A 19,187-nucleotide genomic window follows, 5' to 3' on the forward strand; every position below is an offset into this window, starting at 1 on the left:
CCTGCTTTATTTTAACATTATAAACATTATAAGCCAAATTATTCTCTTTTTGACCCAGGGTTGTGATAGGAACTCTCTTGTTACAAAGTGGTAGCCGATCTGTGCCTGCTTTTTATGCTTTTCTGGCCCCTCTCAACCTCTGGCTGTCACTTCTCTGTTCTTTCTCAGTTTTCCTTAACAGTGTATTCTAATTCCTGTAAAACAAGGACTGAAAGTACCAACCTCTTTGTCATGAGGTTTAAGAGAAGGCCCAGCAGTAAGCCAAGCTCTCAGGAAAATTGAAACAGTTCCTCCTTGCCCTTCAGTACAGCTCCTTCTCGTCTGTCAGGGGCTGAAGAATGACTAAACCTGTAAACCAAGCACACGGTGTAAGTCCACAGGTCAGGTGAAGGCCTAGATGGTAAAGTACATGGGCTTTGTGACTCCACTGCTGACATCCAGGCTAAGGGAGGACTGACTTAATGAGCAGTTCCAAGACCACTGAGCTCACGGTTCCCTGTGGCTGTCTCCCTCATACCTTTGCCATGACCAGGGATTAAGGAGGGGCCTCTCAGTTCCCCTGACACACTTGGAATAGTATGAGGGTGCAGCAGAAGCCAAAAACTGAATGACAAGCCCTGGGGTGTCGATGGGGGATGCTGACCAACCAATCACAAAGTCGGTGCTATTTCCTCTTAAGAAGGAGAGGCAGGGCCTGGGCAAGAACGGCAGCTGGAAGGTGAAACTCAGACCTGGCTCGCAGTAGCGGTAATGATCAGCCTTGAAGGGGCCATCAGAGGAGATGCCCCAGGTACTCGGCCTGCGTCTCAGTCAGCTTGGTCAGTTTCATGTTCAACTTGCCCAGGTGGGCTTCAGCCACTGCCTCATCCAGCTTCTTGGGCAGGACATGAACCCCAATGGGGTACTTCTCTGGGTGGGTTCACAACTCAATCTGTGCAGTCACCTAGTTGATGAAGGAGTCACTCGTCACAAAGCTAGGGTGGCCCATGACAACCCAGGTTGACCAGTCGACCCTCAGCCAGCAGGATGGTGCGGCATCCATTCTTCAGCGAGTACCTGGTAACCTGGGGCTTGATGGTCACCTTCTCCAAGTGTTCTCGCTGAGCCACTTGACATCGATCTCCACATCAAAGTGTCCAGTGTTACACATGATGGCATCATCCTTCACCTGTTCAAAGTGCCGGCCAAGGACAATGTTGACACAGCCTGTGGTGGTGATAAAGGTGTTGCCTTCCTGACACGCTTCGTCCATGGTGGTCCCCTCATAGCCCTCCATGGCAGCCTGCAGTGCGTTGATGGGGTCGATCTTGGTGATGATGATGTGGGCCCCGAAACACCACAGGGCTTGGGCACAGCTCTTGCCCATGTTGCCATAACCTGGTATGACCGCTACCTTGCCGGCAATCATCACGTCTGTGGTCCACTTGATGCCATCTATGAGGGACTCCCAGCAGCCATGGAGCTTGTTGAACTTGCTCTTGGTGATGGAGTCATTGTCATTGATGGCAGGCACCTTCAGGATCCCACTGACCAGCATCCTGTGTGGGTTGTGGACCCCAGTCTTGGTCTCCTTGGAAGTGCCTCAGATGGCCCAGCAAGAGCTGTGAGTACTTGGTGTGGAAGAGGTTGGCGAAGTCACCCCCATCCTCCAGAATAATGTTGAGGGCCCATCCTTGAATTATAGCGACTGCTCGATGCATCACAGGTACTCCTTGTCCTTTCGCCCTTCCAGGTGTACACTGGAATGCCAGACTTGGCAATGGCAGTCAACACGTGGTCCTGGGTGAGGAAGATGTTGTTGCTGGGGCACCCAGGGTGATGGGTCTCAATGTGGATGGCCGTCTCCATGGTTGTGTGCAGGCAGCTGGCGATGCGGGTGCCTTTGGAGCCTGGGAGCCTTGTGGCTTGGAGGCCTAGTACAGCTCCCGCATGTGCATCAGGTCTGGCATCTCCTTCTTCACAATGTTCAGGGCCTTGCATCCCCAGGCGGCCAGGCCAATGTCAGTAACTTTGCAGGGCAGTTTGTCAGACAGGCTGGCGGCACTTATGATGGAGACAGGTGAAGGGGACTGGGCCTTGGTCTGGAGACAGGCACTGGGTGGGTGGCTCTGGGCAGGGTCTCTCTCTCTCTGTATGTGTGTGTGTGTGTGTGTGTGTGCGTGTGTGTGTTTTCTATTTTACATTTCAAGCAGATGGCCAGGCCCTTGGTTTTGCACAGGTGCCCACAGTGTTTATTAGCCAGGGTTATCCAGAGAAATAGAACCAACAGGATATATACGGGTATATGTAAGAGCAGATTTATTATAGGAATTGCCCCATGTGGTTATGGAGATCAAGAAGTCCCACGGTTTGCTATCTGCAAGTTAGAGAAACAAGAATGTCAGTGGTGTGACTCAGTCTGAGTCCGAAGGCCCAAGAATTAGAGGGGTGGGGGTGGGGCAATGGTATAAGTCCAAGTGCTATGACCTGAAATTTAGTGTCCCCTAAAGATTCATATGCTGAAATCCTAAACCCAAGAGATGGTATGAGGAAGTGGAGGTATAGAGAAGTGATTAGGTCACCAGGGCAGGGCCTCATGGATGGAATTAGTGCCTTTATAGAAGAGGCCCCAGAGGGCTGCCTCCCTCCTTCCACCATGGGAGGACAGAGGAGACATTGTTGGCCAAAAGATGCTAACAATGAACCAGAGAGCTGACCCTCACCAGAAACCTAATCTGCCTTGATATGGACTTCCCAGCCTCCAGAACTGTTTAAAATAGATTCCTGTGGTTTAAAAATTATAGTTTGTGGTAGTTTCTTTAGAGCAGCCCAAATGGACTAAAACACAGTGGGAAACAGTGGCCTGAAGTGAAACTCTCTTCCAACTTGTATTAAGATGGAAACTCCTAAGAGGTGACGCTCAGTGTCTCTGAATGAGGGAATGGGAAGGGAGGTAGAGAAGGCAGAGGCCAGGGGGTTAGAGATGTAGCTTGCACATCACTGGACCCCCAAGGGGTGTCTAGATGGTGCCAGGCCAAGGGACCCAGCCTCATCATGGCCCCGGGACTGAAGGGCCCATGCAGGGTGGACACTGGGTGGTCGGGGAAGCCAAGAGGACTGCTGACCAGGGGGCTTCTGGACACAGGACTTTGACCCAACCCTGGAGAAGGAGGAGCCCTTTGGGTGTATGTGAAAAGTCTCCCTAACTATCAAGAATTCCATTTCAAAATTATGAATCTTTTAGATGAACCACAAACCTTGCAAAAATTTTACAGACCACTTGAGAATGTGGCCCCAGCTTGGGGTGTTCACTTCTTCTATCAGCTGGAGAATTTCCATGGAAAGTGTAAGAAAGCCTGCCTTAGGGTCCGTATGGATCCCAGCCTGAGCCTGGCTACAGGCTGTGCAGAGGCAGGACCCAAGAGGAGACCAGAAGGACAGGGCTGTAGTGACTATAGGTTGCCGGCTCATGATGACAGGGGCAGCCAGGCCTCAGCAGGACCAGACATTGGAAAGCCCACAGGACCCCTGCATGGGGTCTCCTTCAGGTTGCCCTGCTTCCTGGGCCATGCGGCCTCAGCTCTGCTCCCTTCTCCCCACCTCTGCCTCTCTGCGCACTTGGCTACTAGCAGCCCTGCAGTCTGTGGTTGCTCGTCCTCTCTTCAGAGACCCCGTGGCCATGTTGCTGGGGAGAGATTCTGACCCCATAGTCTGGGTCAAGCTGTGCCTGCCTGATCTGACCACCAAGGTCGTACCATACAATCAGGGCTGCTGCTGGACCCTGCATGGGGTATGGGGAAGTTTGAGGGTGTGGCAATGGCTTTATCAGGTGCCCCCAAAGTTGTCCCCAGCATGTGGAGGAGCCTGCCCGTCTGTCTCCCCATGAGTGGCTCCTGTCACCTTGCTTCCTTCACTCCTGCTCCCGATGCTTCCATGAAGCCAAGCCACATGAGCAAGTGAGCATCCCTCTGCCACCCTCACTGCCTCAGCACCGCCTCTTCCATCAGGCCCCACTCCCGCCTGCTGCCTGCAGCCTACCCGGTGAGCTCAGCTTGGAGACCAGGGCAGGGCCTGAGCAGAGGGTATGAGGGAGTCCCATGACTTACGTGCAGGAAACGTGGGTCTGGGCTGTTAACAGCAAAGCCTTTGTATTTATCCACTAGGCTGTTAACAGCAAAGCCATTGTATTTGTCCACTAGAGGCCAGAACAAAGTTCTACGCACTGATTGACAAAAAATAGACACTTTTCCTGAGAATTCTGCAGGCTGCAAGTCCAAGGTCAAGGTGTGGGGTCATTTCCTCTGAGTCTCATGGAGCCGGGTTTGCTGATGGCTGCCTTCCTCCTGCGTCCTCCCATGCTGTTCCCTCTGCGCATGTCTGTTTCCTAAACTGTTCCTGTAAGGACACCAGTCGTACTGGATTAGGGCGCACTCTAATGACCTTGTTTAACCTTTACAATTCCTCTCCAAACACAGTACAGCTGCATCCTGAGGAACCAGGGGTCAGGACTTTAGTATATAAATTTTGGGGAGGACACAATTCAGTGCATGCCAGGCTTTATCAGCAGCACTACCCTCCCTAAGTGGTAATTTCTAAAAGACAATGGGCTCTGTGGAAAGACTCCAACACGTTTTGAAGCCAAAAGGCCCCAGTTCTGGCTGGACTGCATCGTTATGGATATTTTGGGAGCCACGGGCCCCCTGGCCTCTGCAGAGACCACAGCTGTCCAGAGTGAATGAGATTCCATACAGCCCCCCTACCCAGCACAGCCGGGAGCTCCTCCGTGGCTGCTCCTGCAGGATGAGCTCCAGGCATTTGATGCCATGCTGGGTCAGGACCCTATGGCTCAGGCCAGCCTGTGACACTGGAGGGGACCTTGGAATCTCGTCATTTCCTCTGATGAGTGAGGAGCCAGGGTAAACCATGTGGGTGTCCTCATTGTTCTGGGGCAGTGACCCCCCTGCTCATGATCCCTGTGGAGGTTCTGGGGCTCCAGGGACATCCAGGCCAGAATGCCCAGCAGTTCAGCTCATGAGTCCAAAGGTAACCTGGGAGTCTCAAACTCACGGATACAATCATTGCAACCAGAAATCCGGGTCCTTCCTTCCCTATATCCCTGCTTCTGTGGGTGGGTGGGGGCATCCCAGGAGGAAAACTCTTGTTCAGAGAGCAGATGGCCCTGGAGGTGTTTGTTTGACAACTGGGACTCCATGAAGGGGAGGGCGGCCCAAGCTCAGGCTGTCTCAGAAACGGGAAGGAACAAAGTCTGCAGAAGCTCTACCCTGCGGCCCAGGGGACAGCAGGCACAGGGGCTGAGAGGCATCTCTCATTGACCCTCCCCCCAGGGTCTTCCTGCCTTGGTGGCCTCAGACTTCAGTGACCAGGGGCCTCCCTGAGGACTGGGATGAAGATGAGAAGGGGGGTGTGTGCCAGTCCATTGTTCCGGGAGACACATGTGTTACATTTGTTTACTAGGCTGATGTTACAAACTGATTTTAAAACAATGTTTGCAGAGTCACGGAACAAATACCACGGAGCAGCACCTAGCACAGAAGAAGGCCTCTGCCCTGGGCATCTGTGGGAAACCAGGGCCCGAGGTCTGCAGTGACTGGTGCAGAAACTGTGAGCTGAGGAGCTAACACTATACCCATCTGCACCTGAGGGAACCTGCCAGGCTCCAGCAAAACCAAACAGGAAACTCTCCCCAGGAGACACCGTCCTCATCCAGGGGAACCAGGATTCTCACGGAGAATCATTTCCTACTGAAGAGGAGCTCAGAGGAAAAACTCCCAGGTATCTCCCCAAAGAGAGGCAGCAGATAAAGAAACAAGGAGTTTCAGGGCCCAGAAAGTAAAGAGAATAGAGTGACCTAAAAGGAATGTTAAAATAAGGGTGTATAAAGTGTTCAAAAAAGATAAAGGAATAAAACTATATGACCAGAACAGCTAATTAAGACAAAAGCAGAGTTTTAAAAGGACCAAAGTTCTAAAATTCATTAATGAGAAATGAAACACAAACACAGAGTTTAAGACAAACAGTGGAATAACTCCAAAGACCTGAGCAACATCCGTGCTGCGGCACTGCTGACCAAGACGGAAACCAGAAACAGGACGTTGTGCACAAGGAGCAGATAAGGAATTTCTAGCAGGACAGCTCACTCCAGCATCCTCAGCGCACTACTTTGGGGGAGGCAACCACTGAACTCCCTCTGATTTTTCTCATTCCCACTGGATGCTGATGCTTAGGTAATGCAGACCCCAGCCCACCAACTTCCAAGCAAAGCCAGCAATGAGGGGAGCTCCCTGCTTGCTGGAAGGGGAGTCCCTCCTCCCTGCCCAGTCTAGGGACTTCCAAGATGCACTGGACAGGTCTTGTGCCCTTGATCCTTAGCACAGCCCTGAGGGTGGTGATTCCCCACTTTGGCATCTGGTTGGACAAAGGATGGGCTTCTCTGAGGGCTGGCAGCCTTGTTGAGCCCGTTCTTCCAGAGAGTGGGAGTAAGGGTCCAAACGGTCCTCTCAGTCACCCCCTGCTACATGCACCCGCCCACTCTCCTAGGGTTCTGCTGGGGACCCCAGTGGGGGCAAAGCTGAAGGCTGGGATGGATGGGGAAGGTCTCTGGGCACAGGTGGAGAATGTGAAATAACATGAATCCAGAACTTGCCATGTGCCAAGCAGGATGCTGAGCACATCTAAACCCCGAAGGACCTAACCATACTCATATGCTAGGAGGGGAGGCACAGAGCATTCCAGCGTGTGCACACGGTCAGGGCTGGATGGGCCCCTGGGTCCTGGCTGAGCCCTGCTGTCCTTCCATTCTCCAGTGCTCCCCGCTTCCAGCACTGGGCGGCAGGTGCTGGCAGGCTGCCCCACACATCGGCCTGCCCCAGGCTGCCCTTGCACTAGATAGTTCTGCTTACGGGACTCCAGGGGCCTCTCCCCAAACTACTCAGGACCCCAGCAGCTCACTGGACCCTCTAGCTAGGTGGTGGCCCCAGAGGGCTTTTGTGGTCTGACCTCAGTAAACACAGGTGATGGGAAGATGGTGTGGGGAAGCTGTGGGTTTGGCCTGAATTGTACTCCCTCTGCTCTGCCTTGTTGCTTGGTTTCTGAGGTGGAGGAGGGATGAGGAAGAGGAGAGAGGAATGGGGTGAAGAGGCAAAGTATTTTCCAGTAGAGAGAGACCAGCTGTGAGAGCTGTGTGTCCATCTTCCTGCATGTTCAGCGTGGGGTGTGTGATGTGCGTGTGTGTATGTGTGTGCACATGTGTGTGCATATGTGTGTGCGGTGTGTGTGCACGTTTGTGTGTGCATGTGTGTGGTGTGTGTGCATATGTGCGTATGTGTGTCTGTGTGATGTGTGTTTGTGTGTGTTTGCCTGTGTGTGTGTGGCGGTGCATGTGTGGTGTGTGTGTGTGTGTGTGTGCGTGTGTGTGTGTGTGTGGTGAGTGCGAGTGTCTTCAGGAGGTGCTGGGATTGTGGGGATGCAGCGATTTGCCATTCTGACTCTCCTTTGTGGGCCCCTCATCTCCACAGGCCTCAGAGTGCTTCGCTACATTTATCTCACCTCCCTATATCTAGCAAGGGGCCCCAAAGAGGAAGAGTTAGGGTGGGAGGTGGCGAATGGGCGTCACCCACTCTGGCTGTTTCTCTGGCTTCTCAGGGCCACATGCTTCCTCTCCAGCCCGAGAACGCGACTGTCCTTCATCACCTACTGCACGGAGGGCAGCATGGTCTTGCAGCTCACACTCACACCAGGCAGGGGAGTGCTGTTTTAAGTCCCCAAGGGAGGCCTGAGGGGCTGGGCCAGAGGGAACTCCAGGGAGCTGAGGGGCGCCCTGCGACCTTGGTTGGGAGCCTGACAGCACACATGGCAGGGTGGTCAGGACACTACTCAGTGCCCACTCTGATCTCAACGACTGTTTCCCTGAACCCTCCGGCCCCTGGCTGCATTGTTACTGCAGGCCCTTGTGCTCCCAAAGTTCTTGGCCTCCCTGACCTTCTCCCTCCCCTGCCCTCCCTCTGCCTTGCCTCCTTCCCTGGGAAGTGGCTGGGAGGATTCCTGGGGTGCAGAGGTTGGCAGGGCAGGTGTATGTGTCCTGTGAACACCTACCTATGCTGGCAACTGCTCTCTATGTGTCTTTCTCTGCCCTGGCCAGTGCGGGAGGGAGACAGGGTCAGAGCCACAGGGTGTGCTAAGGCTTGAGCGCGGGGAAGTTGGTGGGCCCAGACATGGAAGCCCCTGGGTGGAGTCCTGAGTTCCAGGTCAGGCTGGGAAGCTGGAGGGAGGCAGGAGGAACAAGTGTCCATGGTGCTGGAGGTGGCACAGCCCTAGGGCACTGCAGAACTCCTGATGGGCGGGGAGGTGAGAACACTTCCAATGCAGATGCCTGGAACTGAGCCCAGAGGGAACGAAGCACAGACGAGAGGTGAGGACACTGAGGATGGGAGGGGCCTGGGCACCTCTTGCAGCTTTGATGAGGAGCCGGGAGGAGGCTTCCCCTCTGTGGGAGACGGGGAGGCTTGGGTGTGTGCCTCCTGTGCTGTGGGTTTGGGAGAGAGACTGAAGTGAGCATGAAGGGGAAGAAAGCAAGTCTATGGGGGAGGACTCTGGTGGAAGATGCAGAGAGGCAGTAGGGGCAAGGCCCTTCAAAGTCTGAGTGAGGAAGAGTGGGTGGCTGCCTCTCCTCTGACCTCCCTGTTCCTGGAGGTCCTCCCCCAAAACTGAATTCCCAGAGGCCGCTGTGAGGAAGCGTCTGTGTCTCAACCAATGTCTGTGTGTCACTGGGCCACATCTTCATCTGGTGTCACTGAGGGTCCAAGAGGAGGCGGCTGGGCCTTGAGTACTCAAGGGCGCTCTCCCTACCATGCCTCAAGCAAGGAGTCCAGGAAAGGTCTCAGCCCTTGCACGGGGTGGGGTCAGCGTGATGCTCCTGCCCTGACATCTGCGGTGCTCCCTTGGGCCCCAGGCGTGCAGGCCGCGCACTCGGCCACGCCCTCCCTGATGTAAGGTGTAAGCGGAGCCACAAGGCTGCCTGAAGACACCCTGTCTTGTGCCTGAGCTGGGCACCCAGGCCGGGATGCCTCCTTCAGGGCTGCTGAACACTCGGGGTCTCTCCTTCCTGTCTTTCTGTGTGCCTGTGGCAGGCAGGACACCCACAGGGGCAGGGCCAGGACTCGGGTGTGGCAGGTGAGTCTCCAAGGACCCTGCTCAGGGGAATCCATCACAGAAGCCCTGTTTTAACTGTGATTCCAGAGACCTACAGGTGATTCCTCATCTCCTGCTCTTCCTGACCCAGCGAGGACCACAGGACACCCACCCTGAGGCTCAGGGAGTGTGTCCTTCCACCACTGTGGCTCCTGCCCTGAGTCAAACACCACAGGGGACACATGCCGGTGGGGGTGGCCCCAGGAGCCAGCCGGGCTTCCCACAGGTCTGCAGCTGCCAAGGGCATTGGCCTCCATCCCTGCCTCCTGGCCCTGGCCCCACTCATTCTAATCCCTGCAGATGCCTGGGGTGCCCCGGTCCATGTACCCAAAGAAAGCTTCCTGTGAACCCTGCTTCCTGCCTTCCTGCAGCGTCACACCTTCAAGGCGGGCTGTGGGTGAAGCTGGCCTGCCAACATGCTTTCTGAGGCTTTCAAGTATTTTCAAAAATGGGGACCCACAGTGAAACGCCTGAACATTGACAGGCACGGTGGCTTATGCCTGTAATCCCAGCACACTGGGAGGCTGAGGTGGGAGGATCACTTTAGCCCAGGAATTAACCAGCCTGGACAATATAATGAGACCCTGTCTCTAAGAAAATTTTTAAAATTTAGCTGCAGTGAGCCATGATCATGCCAGTGCATGCTGGCCTGGGCAACAGAGTGAGACCCTGTCGCAAAGGACAAAAAAAGCAAGAACACTTGAACATTTTTCTAAAAATGCAAATTTCTAGATTTTTTGTAAAATGGGAATGGCAGGAATAGTGGGTTTGTGTCCCTCCATGTCAGCCCCTGACTGGGGCCTGGGGCTCCACCCTCCTCACATGGGGAGCTCCAGGGCCCACCTTCATTCCAAAGTCTTCCAACTGCCGACCTCAGCTGGCTCGCCCTGGCCTGTTCCTCCTCATGGTATCTCCTGTTTGGCCTCTGAGGTCACCTGTCCAATGGCCATGACGCTTCCTTAGGAAGAAACTTGTGGGGGCACTGAGGCTGTGAGAGAGACGACAGGAAAGGCCAGCTTGGTGCCCTGTGCTGAGCTCCCAGGGCTGGGTCCCCTCAGTGCAAGCATTCGGTCCTCTCCCACTGCGGAGGCCAACAGCAGCTGCTTCCAAATCTGATGCTCCCGGGCTGCACTCTCAATATCTTCCCTGCTCAGGCTTCCAAAGGGCCCTGACCAGCCGGACACTGGAAGGTACATCTGAGCCTGGGTAGTGCACACCTTGGCCAGCCCAACTCTGCCACCCTGAGCAGGGCTGGGGACTGCTCTGGACCTTCATGGAACGCGTGGTTCCAAGTTACATTCTGCCTCCCTCCCTGGCCTCCTTCCTGGGCTCCCTAGAACCCTCCTGGCTTCTCAGTGGCAGCCGGCTGAGAGGGCATATTCTGTTGTATTTGGGGTCAAGTTTCTGCCTTGGGCTTTCCCTGCTGTGACTGTCACCCTCCATGTGGGGCAGCTTTGCACAAGTTGGCCAACAGCTGACAGGTCAAGGCTGTGACTGCCAGGCCACAGGGGTAGAGCCAGAGGGCGGAGCTGGTGGGCAGAGGGCACCTGTCGCCTCGACTCAGCTGCCTCCAGCTGAAGAGTGACGACTCACATCCTCACCTGGGGTTGACAGGGCTGCTCAGACGCCACAGCCTGTGCATGTCCAGGGGACATCATCAGAGGAGCACAGCTGTCACAACTGCTGCACGGCTGAGCGGCTTTAAATCAGGAGCAGCAGAAAGAGACCCCGAGGGAGAGGGGAGCTCTCTCTACTCCACCCCCATCCTCAGCTCTGCACTGGGGAAAGGCAGAGTTGGGGACAGAGCCCAGGACCAATCATGGAAGTGTCAGCACAGCTCCTATTTCTGGGACCTACCAGCTCCCAGCCCGTGCCAGTCCCTGCACAGCCCAGTGCCTTGGGACTCAAGACAGGCCTGACTGCATCCTTTCTGTTCATAGGAGGCACTGCAGGAGCTTGCCGACACTGGACAATTTGCTCCTGGTCGTGTGCCCATGGGGAGCAGAGCTCAGACATGGATGGTGTGTCTGTCCCCACAGCCTAGTGCCAGGGCACCCTGCAGTGAGGAACAGGGAGGCCAGAGCCCAGCTGCTGCTCTGGGGCCAGTGGCACCCAGCCTCATGCTGTCCCCATGGAGGGAGGATGCCCAGGGCTCCCCTCCTCTCCAGCAGCTGCAGTTGTGTAAATGCCAGCTGTGCGGAGTCCCAGCACTCACAGGCCGAGGTCAGGAAAGACAGGGGTCATCACAGAGGACCACACAAGGCTGTCACCACCCATACCAGGACCCTGGATGGCAAGAGGGCATCCTCACCATGTTCCAGACAGCAGGGACGGATGCTGGGATTGATCCTGTGGGATTGAGGTGAGCCGAGGGTGTTTGTGTGGATGCCTTTGTCGGGCTGTGGAGGTTTCCTTCTGCTCACAGGGTGCTGTGGCATGTTGATGCCCCCACTTCTTGTTCTTCATCCCCTGAGATAACCGCTTGGTGCCTGGTTCCTGTTTCCCATTTTGCTGATGTGGTAAATTACACAGATGTTTCAGCTCTTGCATCCTCCTGGTCTTCCTGGGAGGAGCCCTGGCTTTTCCTGGCCTGTGGACCGAGTTAGCTGCTGCTCCATGCCACTTGCTAGTGTTTTCCTGAGAGCCTCTCACACATCTTTTCTTGCTTCAGAGTTAAACTTATTGTTGTGAGGTAACAACACACTAATTGTACACAGGTACTCACACCACCACCCCCACATATTCCCCCCACACAAATAGACACATTCACACCCATGAGGCCACACATCCACACCCATCCACCCATGCACACTGCACCACGAACACAACCCACCCCATACCACACACATCACACCACACACCCAAAGCACACACACCCACACACCACACACATAAATAGCAAACACACATGCACCAAAAATACCAAAGACACACCACACATCTCATACACACACCACACACATCACACATCATACACGCACCACACAAAGAGCACAAATTCCCCACTCTGCCACACAACACACACACCCAGCACGCACCCAACACCATACACAGCACGCACACATCACACACACACCACACTATACACTCAACACATACACATACCCACACATCATAGACACACTTGATACACACAGAGCACACCACACACAACACACCACAAGATACGTATACACAGTGACACTGCCACACACACCACATATCACATACACAGCAAATACACACACATCGCACATAGCCCTATACATGTACACAAGCACCACACTCACCACACACTATACACACATACCACATGCACATTACCTGTCACACGCACCCACTACACACACACACACGCAATGCCACACACATACTACACGTCAAACACCCACACATCACACATGACCCTCTACACACACAGCCACCACACACACTACAAACCATGTGCACATATGACACACATACCACTTATCACACACCCCCAACACACACATTACCACAAACACACAACACATTACACAAAAATAGCACACACACAGTACACCACACACCACAGAAAAGCACACACTAGACATGAAACACACACACATTGACACACACACCACACGACAAATACACCAAACTCACATACTGCACACCCCTATGCACACACACAGACATCTAACCATGCTACATACATGTCACATACACACCACATGCACACATCATACGCAGCACATGCACACCATCACAACACACACATACTTCACACCACAAACGCACACTACTTACACATGTGCCACACCACACAGAAAATACACACACATATGCCCACCGCATACCACATACATATAGTACACATACACCCACACACCACAAAAACACATACACCACATACACAGGCAACACACACAAACCGCACCCTTTTTCTCACCGCCAGACACAGACACAGACGTTTCTGCCCTCAGCAGGGCCTCCTCAGCTCTCACCTCCTGCACACATGGTGGGGGATCCACAGACCTAACTGCAGTGCAGGCCTTTGATGTGAGCTGGAACACAGGAGGGGTGGAGCAGGGCAGGGAGAGTGAGCCTCTTGCCATAGGAGCCGGGTGCCTCAGCCCCTCACCATCAGCCCACTCCTGGCATCAGTGGTGTTTCTCAGGGCCTTGAAGCCATTCTCCACCACAAACACATGGTCCGGGCTATCTGCAATTGCTGTTATCTACAGAGATGGGAGGTGCCTTGGACTCTCTGCCGGGGGTGAGGATGCAGCAGATCCCAGGGTCAGGGAACAATGTCTGTCTGCTTTGGGGGCAGCAGAATGTCAGGCTCTGAGGGTCACAAGCTTCTCCAGCCAGCAGCCCACTCTTGGGGAGCAGGGGAGCTCTTCAGCCCTCCCCTCTGGTGTGGTGGTATTTATACAACCTGCTGTCAATCACTTCTGTAGTGGCCATGGGTTGGCCCAAGTCACTTGGAGCAGGTTAGATGATGGGGTGGCCCCCGGAAAGCTGCTTGGGGTGCCTTTCCCCAGTAGGCTCCAGAGTGACGCCTGCCACCTGTTCTGAGTCACCTGCTCCTACTCACATTGGCTCATACCCATGATGTAAATGGTGGCCCCCAGGCTGAGATTATCAGCCCAGGAGAAAGAAAGTGCTGCATAGAAATCACCCAGGGACTCTGGTATTCCCCCTGTATGACCACCATGGGGACAGCAGGTGCTTACATCCAGAGTTGAAATATTCCATCTTCTGAATTGCCTGCAAGGGAACAAAGAAATATTGAGCCTGGACAGTGAGGTGACCCAAGCAATGTTCTAGGAACTTAAGAAACTTGAATACATTATCTGTGCTCTAGTGGTCTGTGCCCTTTCAAATCCTATCAGCATGAACGTTTCTCCTGCTGGCAAATGTACAAAGAGCCCTACATATTTCTTTTTGAAAAAAAAAAAAAAGTAAAAAGAGGGTTGACTGTTAAAAATCAGCTCCCAAGTTCTCCAGGAGCCACTGTTCATCGTGCAGGGCTTCCTGGATGGAGGAGGGGACCAGGCAAGGTCTCTGTCCTGCTCATTCCTCACTGTGACATTGACCAGAGATTTCACAGCCTTCTGAGCTCATCCCAGTCTCAGGAAACACAGGCCTGAGTGACCTCACCAAAGGTCCCACCTGGACCATTGATGGTGAGAGGGGAAGCTTCCCATGGATGTGCAAAGGGAACTCAGGCCCTCTCAGTGGACCTGCATTCCTAGTCCTAAGCCTAACTGCAACACAGGGATGTGCAGCTGAGGTCAGGGACTGGCAATAGGACAGGACTTCAATAGGACAACCCTAGCCCTGTGGGCTCTCTTCTATTGGGCCCTCTATCCTTCAACAGGCAAGGCTGAGTTCAGGAAAACCCAACCCTCACAGCCCCATATCCCTGACCCTGATTCAGTCTCCCTTTGTCTCTTTACCCTGCTATAGGAAGCAGCAAACCACTCAATTAGAGCGCCAGGGCTCCCTGACTTCCTGTGCCCCTGAAACAAAGACCAAAGGACTTTGTTCCTTACTTCTTTCCTTATTGCTTATATTTGTGATTGGGTTGTTTTATCTAATGATTTTCCTTTCTCTGTCTCCTTTGTGTATAAGTTATACCAGTGAGTTTTATAGTTTTGCATTTTTTCATCATGGTGGTGATTATCTGTTCATTTCCAGATGTAAGACTTCCCTGAGCATTTCTTGGAAGTCAGGTGTAGTTGTGATAAATGTCTAGTTTTTGCTTGTCTGTGAAAGATTTTATTTCTCCTTCATTCATCAAGAGTAACTTTGCTGGGTATAATATTCTTGGTTGTTAGTGGCTTTCTTTCAGTACTTTGAATTTATCATCCCACTCTCTCCTGGCCTCTAAGGTTTCTGCTGAGAAATCTACTGTTAGTCTAATGGGTATTTCCTTATATATAACTTGACTCTTTTCTCTTGCTGCTTTTAGAATTCTTTCTTTGTCTTTACTATTGACATTTTGACAGTAATGTGCCTTGGAGAGGATCTGTTTGAGTCGAATCTGTTTGGGGTTCTTTGAACTTCCTGGACCTGGATATATCTTTCTCCTAAGACTTGAGAAGCCTTCTAATATTATTTCACTACATGTATTTTCCTCATCTTTCCCCTTCTGCTTTTCTTCTGGAATTCTCATAATATTAATATTTGTTCACTTAATGGTGTCCTATACATCCTGTAGATCTTTGTCAATCTCTTTTATTCTTTGTTGTGTGTATCCTATGGATATATAACAGTACTATTTGTCAGTGTATTAGGCCATTCTTGCATTACCATAAAGGAATGTCTGAGACAGGGTAATTTATAGAGAAAAGAAGGTTAGTTGACTCGTGGTTCTGTAGCCTTTAGAGGAAGCATGGTGTGCTGATGTCTACCCAGTTTCTGTGGAGACTTCAGGAAGCTTCCATTCATGGCAGAAGATGAAGGGGAAGGAGGCATGTCACATGACACAAGCAGGAGCAAGAGAGAGACAGCAAGGTGACACACACTTTTAAACAGCCAGATCTTGTGAGAAGTCACCACTATTGTGAGGACAACGCCAAGAGGATGGTACTAAACCATTCATGAGAAATCCACTCCCATGATCCAATCACCTCCTACCAGGCCTCACCTCCAATACTGGAGATTCCAATTTACCATGAGATTTGTGTGGGGACACATATCCAAACTACATCAGTTGGTTAAAAAATAAAGTATATAGTACAGTGTCTATAAAAAAGACTGGAATGGGAAGCCAAGTCAGAAAACAGGACTTGTATAGATGATGTTGTCCCAAATCTGGAAGGGCCCCCAGGACTGAGGTGGGTCCTGAGGTGTTGGGACCACAGGGCTGCTGGTGCATGCTGCTCTGCACATTTATAAGATGAATCTATCTTGTACTAGATTTGAAGGGGGATGCTCTACCTGGCTCTGGGGACATATCTCTAAATGGATGGCATTATATGAAATTTTTTTCCCCCAAGTGCTGGTTCCAAACTTGTCCACATCATTAAGGTGACTAATGTACTGGATAAGTGTGATGATGAGACTTGATGGCAAGGACCTTGTTTTCCACCCAATACAGGCTGCAGGGCAAACCATTTACATAACATAAAAGAGGTTTCTAGGAAAGACAGTATCAAAAAGGGTGGAGGAAGGGGAGACAGATGGTTCCAGATACACCAGCTACCCATCTCCAGAGGTCACCCTACTGAGTTCACACCCTTTAAAAATGATTCCCTACTGCCTGCAGGATCCAGTCCCCATACCCAGCCAGGAAGCAGCAGGGGGCTTCAGCACAGGGATGAAGGGCGTGCTTGAGTGGCCACTGTTGAAGGGGAAAAGATCCCAGAGTTCTTGCCTGGTTCTGCCCTCCTCCTCCTTGGTCTTGGCTCTGTCTGTGGTCAGATCTTTTTCTTTCTTCTGGGAGTGTCAGGCTCCTATGCAGCCTCAGTGGGCATCTGGGGAAGCCAGGCCTGTGTCTCCCTGGAGTGTGGGGCACAGAGAAGCCAAAACACAGGCTCCAGCGGGAGGAAGTCACCTGCCAGTGGCCTGCACTGCCTTGCAACTCACGGCCCTCATCCCATCCCCACCAGGGCCCAGAAAGGCCTCACTGCAGCCCCGAGTGACCAAGGGATGCCCACTATGGGTCCTGGGCTGCTTTCTGGCCTATTCTTGCCTTCCTATTCTCTATTCCCCGGTCTCAGGCACCTTCCCCCAATGAGCAGGGCATGGTCCTCTCACCTGCTTTATTTACCCTTGTGTGCCCCCCTAAAGCAGCGCTCCTTTCCCATTCCGCCAGCTCCTGCCTAGGCTCCATTTCCACCTCACCTTTCAATTCAAGACCTGTACTCAGCCAGCACATGTCCCTCTAACTTTTGTACTTTTCCTCTAAAACTGTCCCTGGCTTCTCCTCCTCCCACACCAAAAATACTCTTATTTCCACATTCCAAACTCTCTGTGGCCCACAGTGGCCATCCCTTAACCCATAAAGGCTGCCAGGACCCCTCCCCCAGGAGGAGACTGAAGTCTTACCTGGGTGTGTTTCTAGGGACAGAGCTGAGGTGAGCTGAAGGGTCCTGATGCCTTCTGGAGGCAGTGTCTAAGCTGCATTGCTTCCTCATGACCACATTGCTTTTCAGGGCAGTCAGGATACTTTGTGCAACCTCATTCACCGAGCTGCAACCAGGTGCCATTGATGTGTTCCCAGTGTAGGGGCTGGGTGAGCTGGGGCACAGGGACCTTCCCAGTGGGCTGAAGGCCACAGCTTTTGCCCTTGACAATTGCCCTCTGGGATCATGGAACAGAGAGCCATGTCAGGTATCTGCTGAGGAGGGCAGCACAAGGCACACTGAAATGGTGCCCATGGGGCCCCAGACTGTGTCTGGACCTGGAACCCATGCGCTTCCTTTGCAGGCCACTTGAGGCCAGGAATGCTGCTGGATGTGTTTGACAAGGTTGTGTGGGCAACCCTGACTTGTTCTAATAGGGAATAAAGATACCCTCCTTGGTCGTCACCTTGGAACCATCAGAAAGCAAATTGTTAAGATTGCCCTCCTCCTTGTAACATAATGAGGACTAATACATATTGAGTCTTTCTGTGGGCCAGTTGCTAGACTAAGAACTTTCCATGTTTTCACTATTTTAATCCTCCCAGTAACTGTGCAAGTAAGTGCTCCTATTATCACAGTTTACTGAAGAAAACTGAAGCACAGAGAATTTGAGTTACTTGCTCAAGGTTACAAAGCATGAGAGTCATAAAGCTGGATGTGAACTGGGCCTGGCTCCTGCTCTTCACACTGCCCTGCCCCGCTTTGGACCAGCATTCAAGACCTGGTGATGGTTACTCCCAAACCACCGGAGAGCTTCCTTGCTCAGCCCCTGGGGCCCTGGAGAACCCTGCTCCTGGGTTTGCCTGGAACTCATCTTCCTGTGCTTCCCATGGTCAGATCCTTGGCCCAGACTAAGCCAGGAGCCTGAAGGACAATCTGATCCCCAGGGTCTGTGGTGAGGGCTGAACACATTCCCTGGATCAGCCCAATAAAGAACAGAGGACAGCACTAACCAGGAAGGAAGGCCCTCCTTGGGCCTAGGTAGGGTGCCGCCCCTGGAGTGTGAAGAAGGGGCTTCAGGCTCCCCGTGATTGAGCCACTCCAGGAAGGCATAGACTGTGTCCTGATACATCCTGGTGGTTATATTCTGGTCTCTGGGTTCAGCTGGCTAGTAATTAGGAGTGGTGGTGGTGGAGGTGGAATGTGCTTTTGAGCCTTCCTGAGCCCTGAAAAGAAGAGGAGACAGGCTGTTCTTGTACCTCCAGGCTGAAGTCTGGGCCAAGTCTATAGACGCTCTGGTCATTCTTGCTCTGAATTCAGCTCTGAGCTTGGTGTGTGACCTGGGGCAGGGAAGACATTATTGCTCTGAATTCAGCTCTGAGCTTGGTGTGACCTGGGGCAGGGAAGACAATGGTTCTGTGAGGTGAAAGAGCTCCCAAACCTGTGTCAGAAGAGGAGAGAGAAAGAAAAAGACAGAAAATGTCTATCTTTAATGCTGGGGAAAGAGACTCAGCCAGTGTCCATGCTCTCGGGCTTTGAGACCAGGGTGCTGTCTCCCTCAGAGCTTCAGGGAAGGCAGCTTATCAGAGGCAGAATCAGAGCTGAGACTCAGGCTCAGAAGACAGCTGAGCTTTGGCTTGCAAAATTAGTAGATGCAGAGAAGAGCCCTCAAAGCGGAGAAGCGAAGGAGGGTGCCTGAAACATGGTCGGGTCTTCTAGGGTCTGGGATGTGGGTTCCTGGAGCTCCTGCTTTCAGATCTCCATCTCAGCCCCTGCTCTCTGCAGCTCTTGTAAGCTCATCTCAGCTACAAGGCCCACTTGGTGAATGTTTTTCCTCATTCTGCCCAAAGAGCTTGCTTCCAGGGCTTCAGGTGCCACCAGCATTTCCCCAGAGTTTTCATGGCAGTAAGAATGTGGCTCATGACTGATTCTTTTCGTTTTTGTAAAAAAATAAAATAAAATTTTATGACTTTCTAAATGT

General features: G+C 52.6%; 1 pseudogene; it reads right to left on the bottom strand.

The window, feature by feature from the left end:
* Positions 1–486: 486 nt before the first annotated feature.
* On the bottom strand, positions 487–16,974 carry LOC117082255 (annotated as a pseudogene).
* Positions 16,975–19,187: the final 2,213 nt, after the last annotated feature.

Source organism: Trachypithecus francoisi, unplaced genomic scaffold, assembly GCF_009764315.1.
Source record: "Trachypithecus francoisi isolate TF-2019V2 unplaced genomic scaffold, Tfra_2.0 Lachesis_group9, whole genome shotgun sequence".
NCBI lineage: Eukaryota > Metazoa > Chordata > Mammalia > Primates > Cercopithecidae > Trachypithecus > Trachypithecus francoisi.